General features: G+C 32.3%; 1 protein-coding gene across 5 annotated transcripts in view; it reads left to right on the plus strand.

Moving 5' to 3' along the window:
- The window catches only part of Pde6 (phosphodiesterase 6), a 229,210-nt gene that overhangs the window by 70,314 nt on the left and 145,539 nt on the right, over window positions 1-13,357 (plus strand). Inside the window, exon 2 of one of the 5 annotated variants that reach the window (XM_065358742.1) lies at window positions 7,544-7,647. The exons of the other annotated variants lie outside the window; for them this stretch is intronic. The gene's annotated coding sequence lies outside the window, so the exon portion shown is untranslated. The remainder of the gene's footprint in view (window positions 1-7,543; window positions 7,648-13,357) is intronic. 5 annotated transcript variants of the gene reach the window in all.

The following is a 13,357-nucleotide window of genomic DNA, read 5'->3' on the forward strand; positions in this document are numbered from 1 at the left end:
ATCATTTATGTAGGTGGTGAGTATTGTAGAGGGGACAGAGAAAAGGGTTTTCTGGAAAAAAGAATTAGGTATCTATAAGCAATCTGCACAGTGATGAAAAATTGTCACCTAATTACGAGTAGGTACCTACCTATAGACATCAATTTTCATATTTCTCAATATTCTTCAATTTTGGGGGCCTCATAAAAGAGGACCACCATCATTTGGAGGACAAAAGGATGCTTTTCTTAAAAAAAGTGGTTATCTAAAAGTACTCTGCTCAGAAATGAAACATTATCAAAAAATTTGCATAGATATGAATTTTTCATTTTTTTGTTGATTTTTTTTTCAACTTTGAGGGGCTTTATAGGTAACCAACATGGTTTGGGAGACCGGGGGAAGGTTTTTCTTGAAAAAAATTTTATTCAGAAAGATTCTGCACATGAATGAAAAATTTTCAAAAAATTTCTACAGACATCAATTTTTAATATATTTTTTTATTTTTCCCAAATTTGAGGGGCTCCATGCAAGAGAGCCAAAATCATTTGGGAGTCCAACAATGGTTTTTTCTTGAAAAGGGGGTTATGTAGAACAATTCTAATGTGAAAATGAGATATTTTCATCAAATTTTCCAAAACTTTGATTTATTATCATTTTTTGTGATTTTTTAAACTTTGAGGGGCTCCTTACTAGGGGGCCAATATGGTTTGAAGGGCCGGGGAAATTTTTTTCTTAAAAAGGGGATTATTTAGAAACATTTTGGCGCAGAAACAAAAAATTTTCATGAATAGAACTTTTTTTGATTTTTTTGATTTTTCCCCACTTAGGGGGCTACCGGCACCACTTTTTTTACAGATAGGGGAAAAATAAAAAATAGGGAATTATTTTCTCACCTGAGGTCATGTTTTTGGGGGGTGGGAGCTAAAAAATTCGAACTTTTCAAAATAAGGTACACCCTAGTACATTTTATATTCCTGTAATTACCTACATTACATATGCGTAGATATAGGGTTTTTAGATTTTATGTAGATCTCGGATCTAAAATTGCATCTCACAGATCTTGAATTGAGTCTGAGTCCAAATATTCCTGGTTTGAAAATTTCAAGATCTAACAATTGTGAGAATTTGGATCTCCTTCAAAAGGGATTTACTTTTTAATTTTTCAAAGTCAATTGTACGGTCGTTGTTAATAAAATCAAAGAAATTTGAAAAATTCAGGGTCATTTCTCGGCAGTGATGGTGGAGGTATTGCAGAACAATGACCGTGTATTTTCCAAAAATTCACTTTGAAAAATGTAAATTCTCTTTCGAGGGATATCCAAATTCTGTAAAGGGGCCAAAAAAGTATCTACCTAATTTTTGTGTTTTTCAGCGTGTTTTCTGCCTCTGATGATTTTTTCAGAATTTTGTTAACAATTTAAAAAAAAAATTGTGTTGAACCTTGAACCATGTCTTTTTCAATAGGCACCTTCCTTCCTGGTGCCGATGGGTGTTATTAGCAGGGCTCGGATATTCTTTCCCTAAAAAATCCAAAATATGCGCTTAAATATTCCCTAAAAAATACCAAAATATGCTCTAAAAAATAAAAATATTCCCTAACGATATGGGTATTGTTTTACAGGAAAAATCAATTCCTATACGATTTTAGTAATATTGTTATGTAATACCAAGAATTCACAAACAAAAATGCAAAACAGAGCGTTTTAAAATTACGAAAAGGTAATTCTAGTTCCATTATTAGAAGAGTAAAAAACAAAAAGAATGAACAAAAAATTAAGTAGGTACAAGTGAGCTATTGCCAGTTTCACAAAAATATAGTAGTTTGATGCAAAAATTTGAAATTGAGCAAAATATTCCCTAAAAACCGCTAAAAACGTAAAATATGCTCTAAAAACGCAAAATATTCCCTAAAAAATGCCTAAATATGCTTTTATATGCTTTTATGGTGAAATATGCCAAAATATGCTCTAACAAATTAGGCTCATTTCACTTGAAATTTCATGAATCGTGGAGATAATTGAAAAATTCCCTATCCCCTATGCATACAAAAAATATGCTCCAGCATAAAAATCCGAGTCCTGGTTATTAGATTAGAGCGGTGTTAATACTCATTAGGTGCACTTATCTTAAAATAAATACCTATAGAATATCCATTTACCTTCGAGAAAGTCTTGCAGACCTTTTGAAAATATTCAACGCACTTGAAAAATTCATGTTCACAGTAGGTAATTGAAAGTTCCGATTAAAAAAAAACTTCTGTCAATAGGTATCAACAAGGTAAAGAGCAGTGTATGTCATACGCGCGCAAAGATGACCGTCCAAACTAATCTGTTTAATTTTCCTACACTGTGTAGGTAATCTATACTTGAGTGTATTAAAATATAGCATTAACAAAGTTTCCTATTTTTGCTCATTAGATCGCGTTATTATCCATTATTTGAAAAAGTTTTTCAATCATCATTATCATCAATAGATAGTTATAAGGAACTTGATATAAAAAAATGACCTACGAATAAATTAAGACTTCATTATCTGTTTGATGGTTTAATATATGGAAAAGTTATTCTATGTATTACCATATTCAGTATCTTATTAACTACCGTAAACTGGGGTAACATTGAAATCGCGGGGTAACATTGAAGGGTGCGGTTTTTCATCATATTATGCTCCATGGCGGTGGAACTATGAAGTATGGAACAATTCTGACACCGGGAATGGATAGAGTACACTTTGGCGATTATTTTTCCTATGTTATCATTTTCAACTAGTGGTTCCAACACCAGTGAAAAAGCAAGCGAAAAAAAGTGCTGTTTTTATCAATTTTAATTAACATGAAAAGCTTGGTGTCTGGAATTTTGAATTTTCAAAGAACGAGTCAAGTGACATTATAGATGTGTTGGTACATCTCCCGACTATAAATTAGCGCATTTGTTCATGTGCCAAAGTTGTTCCCTGAGGAGTAAAAAAATAATATTCAAACTGGGGTAACTTTGAAGTCCATAAAAAAATCATGAAATTTTGGTAAAATTGGACAAAAATGCATGAAAATGCTTGTAAACTTGTTAAAAACGATGTGAAAACTTGAAAAACAGCTCTGAAATCATTAAAAAATCATAAAATTTGGTCAAATTGGCCAAAATGCATGAAAAACGCCTGAAAACTAGAAAAATTCCAAATTATCATTTTGGAGCACTCTTTCATAAATTCAATTGTGAATATGGATCATTTTGTAAGTGCTTGACGCGTATAAAGTGACCAAAAAGTGAATACTCATGTTTTTGATAATTTTTGACCTTGATTGAAGCACATTTCAAGGGGTCTTCAAAGTTACCCCAAACGCTGGGTAACTTTGAAGGGCACTTCTTTTGGCTCTTGCGCTTGACAGGAAAAAGGTAGGCAACTTCTGTAACCGCCAAAACGTAGTGCTGACATAGCTTTATCAAAAGCACCACACACATTTCCCCTACCTCCGCCATTTATACCTCTAAACATAAAAAATACTGAAAAATCCTTCAATGTTACCCCAGTTTACGGTATCCTAATTATTATGAAAATCCTGGTAGAATACTCTCATTCTTTTAAAGTGTGCGTAGCTAGTTGCCTTTTCTACAGCTATGACCGTTATTACATCTAGGTAGTGCATAAGTGAATCAACCATGTCACAGTGATGAGAATTTTTGAAACTCTCACTGCTTCAAAATAATAATTGTTTTTCAGTGTTTTCATAGGTATTTCAGAATAATTTATAAGCTTGTATTGCTTCTAAATTAAGAAATTTCTAGTTGTTTTTCATAGTTTGCATTGTTTTAAAATTTACAAAATTTCAAATCAATTTCCCGAATTCCCCATCGCTACAATTTCATAAAGTTTTCAATAAATTTTCAGAATTTTGCATTGCTGCTGAGTTAGGAAATTTGCAATCAATTTTTAGAATTCACATTGCCTCTAAATACCTAGTCAAATTTTGAATAATTTTTCAGAATTCTTATTGTCTTTAAATTAAAAAATTTCAAATTCAATTTTCAAGTTCATATTGTCCACAAATTGTAAAATGTTTACTCAATTTTTGGAATTCACATTGCCTCCAATTTTTCAGAATTCTCATCTTCTTCATAAATATTACAATACTTATTTCATATAATTTTCAAGTTCACATTATCTGCAACTTACAGAACTTTTAATCAATTTTTGGAATTCTCAGCGTCTCTAAATACAAATTTTCATATTATTTTTTTTAGAATTTCCATTATCTTCAAATTTATAAATTTTCAAACCAATTTTCAGAACTTGCTTTTTATTCTAAATTAAGAATTAAATCTTATAAAATATGTTAAGAATTTGCATTGCCTCTAAATTACACGAAAAAAATATGGGTAATTTTTACAAAAAAATTCAACTAAATACTGGGTATTTGGCACAATTAAGTACCAGATCCCATTCAATAATTTTTACTGTAATCACATAGTAAAACTTATCATTTTAATAAATTTTGCTATAGGTACCAATAGTAAAAATCATTTTGTTTTAATAATTTTTACTAAATCATGATAGTAAAAATTACATGTTTCAATTGTACAAAAATTAGTTTAATTACTCATTTTGAAGTAATTTTTAAATTATAAGTAAAAAGTTGAAAATTATTCATGTCAAGGTAATTCTTACTATACTTATGGCTATAGGTAGACAAAAAATTAATGAAATGAATTTTTAGTTAGCAAATGATATCATAATTCATAACTCAATTTCAGCATTATTTTTGCCCCATTATCATGTACTATATATGTAGGTAACTCTAAAGCATTTACCTATCCAATTTTCCTACGAAAAATCCGTCACCTACCTACTTACCTCACGGGGATTCGAACCTGGGTCCCTAAATTTCCTATTCCTACCTACATGCCCTAACCACTCAGCCACAAATTCGCTACGAGGGTTAGGGCATTAAAATAATATATTTGTTTAGTAAACGCCCCACCAAACCACTCCCACTTGGAATTTACAGCTAACAGACCGGGGGTGTAACAGGGTACAATGAAACACAGCTGGTGATGGAATAGACTGGGGGTATAGCAGGGTACAATGAGCGGCAGGTGTTCTACAAGTCCCCTTTTCCCTTTTTTAGGATTTAATGCATTAAAATAATGAACTAAAATTGCAATTACTCAGCAATTACCCATCCGAATTGAATGAAAATTAATCTATTCCCTCCGCCTTAATGATTCTCAAATGGTGTCCAATAGGTACAAAAAACGGTTGGATAGCTTAAGAGAACATTCATTGTAATTGAAATTTAAATTTCTCAAAGCGAAACCAATAGTGTGCTACGCACACTAAAAAAATATAATAATGTGCATATGTGCAGTTGAAATTGAAGTAAGAATTGGGTCCTAATTCAAATTATTCAAAGATCACAAATTGTGATAGTCTAAGACATCTTAACACTGCCCAAATAACTCAATTTTGAGAAATTTTTACATATTTGGAAATGAATTGTATTCAGCAAGAAATACTATACTCAACAGTTTCCGATTCAATTTTGACCAACATTTTTTATCTAATATAATTTTTGGACTTATGTCATTTTCGGTACCTATCTCTAGTTCTCTAGTCTCTACCTAATAATCCAAGTGCATATGGCTCATCTTTATATAAGTTTACCTAAAACATAGGTACTGCATTACACCTATTTGTATCTACCAATAGACACCTGTTGACAATACATTCTTGTATTATGGCGAAATACCGCACTTTACGTATGTATTATACGTACGAGAATACCACATCATCGTATCGTTTTATTGCTGACGAAGGAATACTCGTGGGATTAATTTTTAAACGAATCAAAATCATGGTATCGAGTCTGCGGACAACGAGATTATCTATAAAGAACAACGTGGCGTCGCAAAGATTAACACGTTCAACAGGATGATATTGCAGATTCGCGACGGGGGTCGAACCTTTACGTAGGTATAGGTATACGTATATAAGATATTTGCGAACGAATAAACGAGCGAAATAATGAATTCAAATCGAAAGTTCAACAATAGGCGTGTATAAAGCTGTCAGCAATATTTGCTCGGTGGTTAAGTTAGTCGAAGATTAAAAGTTATATAAGGATTAACGCGATGTGCGAGAGGAAGGGTAGAAGGATGAACCGCCAAAGTCAGCGAGAAAAGTCTGCGCTGCTACGTGAAGTTAAAGAGCTTGAAAGGTCGGTTAAACATTTTGGCTAACCGTTGTACTACGGCGAGATTCCGGAGCTAAAGAAAACTTCCGTATCGTCGGTTTCCGCGTAGTATAACGTACCATAAACTAGAGACGATTTCGTATATTACACTTTAACTTGTGCTATGTGTACACTTGTACAGTGTGTAATGTTTGCCCATTCTGTATATATACGAGTTAAAGTCGTAATTCTACTACACGTTGCACAGCGAGAGCGAAAAAAATAATATAAAATACACCGAAACCGACAGAACTGTATCGATCAATTTGTACGGTTTTTATTGCATAATACGTTTCCAATTGAGCGCGTATGCTCCAAATAGGTATGCCTTTGCCAGGTGGTATTATTTTTTCGTTTTGTTTGTTCGAAAGCTCTTTGTAAAACGTTTTTAAAACGGATTTTGTTTTTTTTTTACTCCTCTCCCTGCTCCAACTTCGTTCGTTTATGCTACTCGTATATAAGAAGCAGAAGTAAATGAAAAGGGGGTTGAATTGTATTCATCAAAATATACTGCGTGTTTAGATATAAATTGCGCCGCCGTGCAGGCTGTGTATAGGCAGTTTGCTTTGTTCGCGAATCAAATAGCTTGCATATGTCGAATTTCAAAGCAGAAAATTTTAAACGAATTTCTTTACGGTAGGTTTTATTCTGAAATTTTTCCCAATCTCGATTGATTTTTTGCTCGTTGAAATTTGTTCTTTTTGTTTCTCGAAGGTCGTGGGTATCATTTTCTTCGTTTAGGCATTCTTATACTCGATTTATAAGATATTGCTTGTTGTAAATTTATACAGGTAGGTATTTTCCAGAGAAATTTTACCTATTTCTATTTCACTAAGGCAATATACAAGATGTTCAATGAAACGTTAGGTAACGAGATTTTTACCATAGATGATACAAATCGAGTATAGGTAGGTATATGTAGACGAACATAAAACATTACCATGATACGTTGTCTATCTTGTAAATTCAAGTGGTTATATACACTCTCCGAAACTAAAACTTCCAATCTTGAATGAAAATTCATCAAAAACAAGAGAATGCGTGGATCATTCAATTGATGTCCCTAACCCATAGTACTCGAGTGAACAAACAAAAAAAAAATCATTAAAACTGAAAGCTGAAACTTGATTCAAAATTTTCAAATTTAATAAACAGAAAATAATTGGAAATAATTCTGCAAGTAATTTTTTTTTTTTAAATTAAAAATGATCGATTTTTTTAAAGGAAATATATAATTATGCTTAGAATTTTACAGTGGCCACCCAAAACGATCGAAAGGCTGCCCAATCAGCACCGACCAAAATTATGAGTTCTAACGTTTATTTTTGGCTCTTTCAGAGCAATTTGAAATTTCTGGAAAAAATTTCAAGTCTACTGGAGGTTCCAATGGCCTAAAATTGTTGATGTGTGGGAGTTAAATTGAAGCAATTATTCACATAAAGGTTCGTTTTGCTCAAAAATATTATAGTTCATAGAAAAGTTTGAAAATATTCTAACACAGAGAAGTTCAACAGACAAATTTCGAGAACTTTCATGCCAGAAGTTGTACTTGAAAAATCAAATTACGAGTATGATAGATACATAGTTATTTGAAAAAAAAATTGAAAGTGAAAGATCACTTGTCTTGTGAATTGATGATTTTCCTCGATTTTCTCAAAACAAAAGTGTTAATTTTCAGAAAAGTCACATATTACAGATGCAAATAACAGAAATAGGGCAAAACGCGCATTTCAGGTTGCATACATGCGCCTTGTGAATGGTAGGCTAAACCTTACAAGTCTAGCTGTAAACTAATGCTGTTCACTTGGATTTCAAAAAATGTAGTACCGTTGGAAAGGGAACAAAATTCTCTACAATTTTGAGCCATAAAATAATGGAGTCCTCGAGATGGTTTAAAAGTTCAGCCGCCTCAAAGTTCGAAGTGGACAAAACAATATGTTAAATTGGCTACCTTTTTTAACTCGTCAAGTCAATTTTCTCAAGGAAGACTTTCGCGGATTTCAAAAAATGTAGTACCGTTGGAAAGGGGATGAAATTATCTACAATTTCAAACCATAAAATGATGGGGTCCTCGAGATGGTTTAAAAGTTCTGCCACCTCAAAGTGCAAAGCTGACAGAACAATGAGTTGATTTTTTTCGCATTTTTCTGCTCCTTAAGTCAATTTCCTCAAGGAAGACCTCTGAGGATTTCAAAAAATTTATTACCGTTGGAAAGGGCACAAAAATCTCTACAATTTAGAGCCATAAAATAATGAGGTCCTCGAGATGGTTTAAAAGTTCTGCCACCTCAAAGTGCAAAGCTGACAGAACAATGAGTTCAATTTTTCCGCATTTTTCTGCTCCTTAAGTCAATTTCCTCAAGGAAGACCTTTGAGGATTTCAAAAAATTTATCACCGTTGGAAAGGGCACAAAAATCTCTACAATTTAGAGCCATAAAATAATAGGGTCCTTGAGATGGTTTAAAAGTTCTGTTGCCTCAAAGTGCAAAGTGAACAGAACAATATGTTGAATTGGCTACCTTTTTCAGCTCCTTAAGTGAATTTTCTCAAGGAAGACTTTTGCGGATTTCAAAAAATTTAATACCGTTGGAAAGGGGACAAAATTCTCTACAATGTAGAGCCATAAAATAATGGTATCCTCGAGATGGTTTGAAAGTTTTGGCATTTCACAATACAATGTGGACAGAACAATCACTAGGTTGAAGCCTACAGAATGTAACAGCTGACAATTTTTTAAATTGTTTTCCCAAATGTTTTCATAACACCCGGAAAAAAATTTAATGCTCCAAAAAACAAGATTTTAATCCTTTTTATTTACTTAACAACTAGGTAAGTAGCTCAAAACAAAAAAAAATTTCATCGCAATAAAATTGGGATAAAATAGAGTAGAATAACGGCAGGGGTTTCGATTTCGATATCATTTTATTTTGTAATTTCAATTTTAAAAAAGTAATCAAAAATTAAGATTTTTGAAAAATTTTGATACCAATTAAAATTTTTAAAAATGTTTTTGAGTTTTGAGAACTTTCTGCTTCGAGTTGAATAAAATTTTGTGCGAAGAGAAAAAGCTTGAAGATTTTAAAAATCATTTCATTCTGGAATTTGGAGGAAAAATTGAGATGTAAGTTACTCATTTCAATGTAAGAAGTGAGAAATTGCTAATTTTGAAAAAAAAAACGCACAATTCCAAAAAGAAATTATGTGTAAAGAAAGTTCTATTTTTTTCATAAGTACAACTCTGAGTTTCCTGCGATGAAAATTTTTTCTCTGGAAAAATAAGTCGTTTTGGAGCCTACAGCAATTTTTTGAAAATTACTGGAGCCTCCAGTAGATTTTTGAAACTTGAAATTTCCCCAAAATTTCATCAAATGGGTTAGCAAGCCGAAATTTACTCTGTAAACTAATTTCAATACAATATGAAGTCGACTGCATGGTTGTTTCGAGTGGTTTTGAAACTTCTAGCTACTTTTTCGAATTTTCGAAATTTCAATTCTCCTAAAAACGCGATGAAACTTTTCAAAAAGTCACTGGTGGCTCCAAAATTACTTGAACTCGCCTGAAGTCGTCTTCAGAAGATGTTAAAATTGAAGTGCAGAGTTGATTTCAACTTGCTAACCCCATTTGATAAAATTTTGGGGAAATTTCACGTTTCAAAAATCTACTAGAGGCTCGAGTAATTTTCAAAAAATTGCTGGAGGCTCCAAAACGACTTGAAAATCACATTCAGTCGACTTCATAGCGTATTGAAATCAGTTTGCAGAATGAATTTCGGCTTTCCAACTCCATTTGATGAAATTTTGTGAGAATTTTGAGTTTCAAAAATCTGCTGGAGGCTCCAGAACTGCTCAAAACGGTTTGAAACAGTTTCCAATCGATTTGGCAGGTCGAAAATAGGATATATCCCAAATTTCAGATTTCTAGGTCAATTTGGTAAAATTTTGATTTTTTTCTCACATTTTGGCCAAAATTTGATGTTTGAAAATTCACCAAAAATCGAAAAAGGCACTTTAGCACTTGAAATTTTGACAGGTGATGAATTTTTGCCTGCTCTTTCGATCTACCTTTGTACGGTTTAAAAAATTCCGTGAAAGTCCTACGTTGGAACGCATAACCTGCGATTTCGGCTGACCTGTCAATCAAAATGGCCCCCATTTTGTAAGTAGGGCCACTCTTTTTTTTGAGGACAAGGGCTAGAAATGTTCCTTAGGACTTCCCCTTAAAGGAAAAAATTGTCCCGGAGAATCGGCAGGGGGTGCAGGTGATCCTTATGCGGGCCCCCCGACTATCACACATCAACTATAGGTAGTACTACATATGTACATACTTATATGTAGTTTTGAACCACTCTGAAGCCTCCAGCGATTTTTTAAATTTTCTCCAGAAATTTCAAATTGCGCTGGAAGGCCTAAAAATAAACTTTGGGACCTACAACTTTCGTCAGTGCTTATTGGGCACTCTCAATTTTCATGCAATAAGTACGATATGCCAGTCTTGTGGTGTTTTTTTCAAACATGAAATCACGTTTCTTTTCTCATTTGTTTATGGCTAGTATTTTTCTCATGTCTTTTAATTGTTTACTTTTTGTTACGGTATTGATGTTTTCATAACAGCGTTCATTTCGTTTGAAATGATTCTTGTTTGAAATGTTTTCATATCATTAATTCGATTTGGCGAATTGTAAATTTACGCATTGCAAACGTCAAAAAGCAAAACCGGCTGACTTGTCAGACAGCTAAATTTTCAATGATTGATTGACTGATTGATTGATAGGTCATTTTAAAACAAAACACGACTTTGTTTTAAAAATAACGCACCTACCTATTCTGATTCAAGGTAATTTCTCACGAACGTCGATGCTGCCAATTTTAATATTGAAGTAGGTTGGTACCTATTCAAAATATCCGTACATTTTGATAAATTTTCATCCTCTACAGCCCTTCCAAATCAAAAAAAAAAAAAAAAAGTCTTTGACATTTAACGCAGTCCTCAATATTTTATTCCTCCATGCTCCGCGGAAACAAAACGAAAAGTTATCGATGCTTGAAATTATTATAGGTACTATTCATTACCTAAGCGTACGATTAGGATTTTCATCATTGAATCGACCCAAGAAAAGATATCAAGTGAAAAAATATTTATTTGAAGAGCGTAAAAAAGAAAAAAAGAAATAAAAAAAAGAAGGAAGAGGTATAAAACGTACAGTGTATTCTCTCGAAAGAATCTCGCGATTACATCGTCGTCGGTTAAACGGAACTTGATTTCTTTATTGGAAGAAAGATTTCTCGAACGAATTTCGTTAAAGACTCCATGAGACATATTTTTTTCGCTATAGACGAAAATCCTCTGTAAAAACGATTTCTGCGAGTAATTTTCGTTGAACGCGAAATTCAACAAATTTTTTACTCGTCTTGGAAAGAATCTTCTTCTGCGCGAAATTCATCCGAAAGTTTCTACTTTTCCAAATATTTCGCCGCTTTGTTTTATATATAGTACGCTTTTAAAGAATTATACTTATTCTTCGTTTCGTTATTCGTTTGTATTTTCTCCAAGTATGTTTCGCCGAAATAAAGTATCGGCTTGATTGTCAAGAAAACAGAATGACTTTCGAGATGTATCACCCTCCTTTCTATCTCTTTCTACTTTCTAACGATTGCTCTTTTTTTCTAAAAGAATATTTTAGGTACCTCAAAAGTTGTAGATATTTTTTCGAGGCAAATTTGTTTAACTTTCGACGAATTTCGTGTCTCTTTTTTTTCTCTCTCTCGAAAGCATTTCTTATTTTTCTACTTAAAGCAGATTTTCACGATGAATAGCGACCGAAATAGAAAGATTTTTTTGTTAGTTTCTAATTGATTACTCGTGGTCTATAAGTCAACATGTTTTCGTGTCGAATCTGTCATTTAATGTTGGGTTTTTGACGTATCGTATCGTATCGTTGTAAAAAAAAAAATAATCGTGTCTTAGGGTTATATATACCTACTTGCTTTGAAGAAGAAAGTTTGTGAGTGTGTTTTACTCTATTATTAGTGTTTTATGCGGAGCTTGTGAAAAAAAAACAACTTTAAAGTAAGCTTTAAGTACATTTTGTGTACAAATATTTTAGACCTTTTTCCCCCTTTTTTTTCCTGCTGTTAATCAATCTCAGATCAAAGAGCAATCCAAGTATAGTTCTTCATGAGGCCAATTTTTAAAATTGAGGAATTTTTAGCTTCAATTGAAAATATTCTTCAAATTGATTTTTTTCTTATATTTTCAAGAAAGCTGATTAAATATTGGGAGGACACAGTAGACAAAAATTTACATTGAGAGAGTAGCGAGAAAGTTGAATTTGAAAGTTTTGTATATTTGTTTTAAGTAGGCAGTTTTCAATCGATTGGGTGGATCGAAAATGAGGTGGGTATCGTAACTTCTGCTTTGTATAGGTCAGAGCAGAATTTAAGTAGGATTATTATTGATCCATTGAGGTTTTGAATAGCTCAAAATGTTTTCCAAGCTGTCCCCCTTTCCAACCATTTACTCAAATTCGAGATGCTTAATATATCTACCTATTAGGTATAGTACTAATTTTTTTGCATTTTTTTTATGTTCCAGGTGAGCTCAGTTGAAGTTTAAACTATCTACCTACTCATGTTACTTTCAATTTTACACGTTTAGAAATACAATGAATTGTATTTTGGTCAACAAAGGTAATACCTACTTACTTGGTTTTAAATATTACTGAATTGAATGCAGGCATGAAAAAGCAAAAACTCAATTCTGAAGGAAAACCTAAAAATTTATTCATATTCGGTAGACCATAAACTAAAACCAAAAGTGAAACGAAAAGTTCTGTCAGAAAATTTTTTTTTGAATTCTTTCAAGATTTCAAATGTGCTTCTCGTATAGTAATTTCAGATGAATATTTATTTCTTCCATTACTTTTAAAATAAATTTTCTAATGACAATTTTGAATCTTATCTTTAAATTCAGTTAAAATTTTTTTGTGAAATTCAAATGAATTTTTTTAATTCAGTTTTTTTTAATGTCTAATTTTTGTGTTTTTTTTTTCGATTTCAATTTTAAAAGTGATGTTGTTTTGTTTCTATTTAAGCAAACTTCAGAATTAATCATAGAAAAATAAATACAAATAATGTGAAAGAATACGACATCCG

The sequence above is a fragment of the Planococcus citri genome, chromosome 3, assembly GCF_950023065.1.
Source record: "Planococcus citri chromosome 3, ihPlaCitr1.1, whole genome shotgun sequence".
Taxonomy (NCBI): domain Eukaryota; kingdom Metazoa; phylum Arthropoda; class Insecta; order Hemiptera; family Pseudococcidae; genus Planococcus; species Planococcus citri.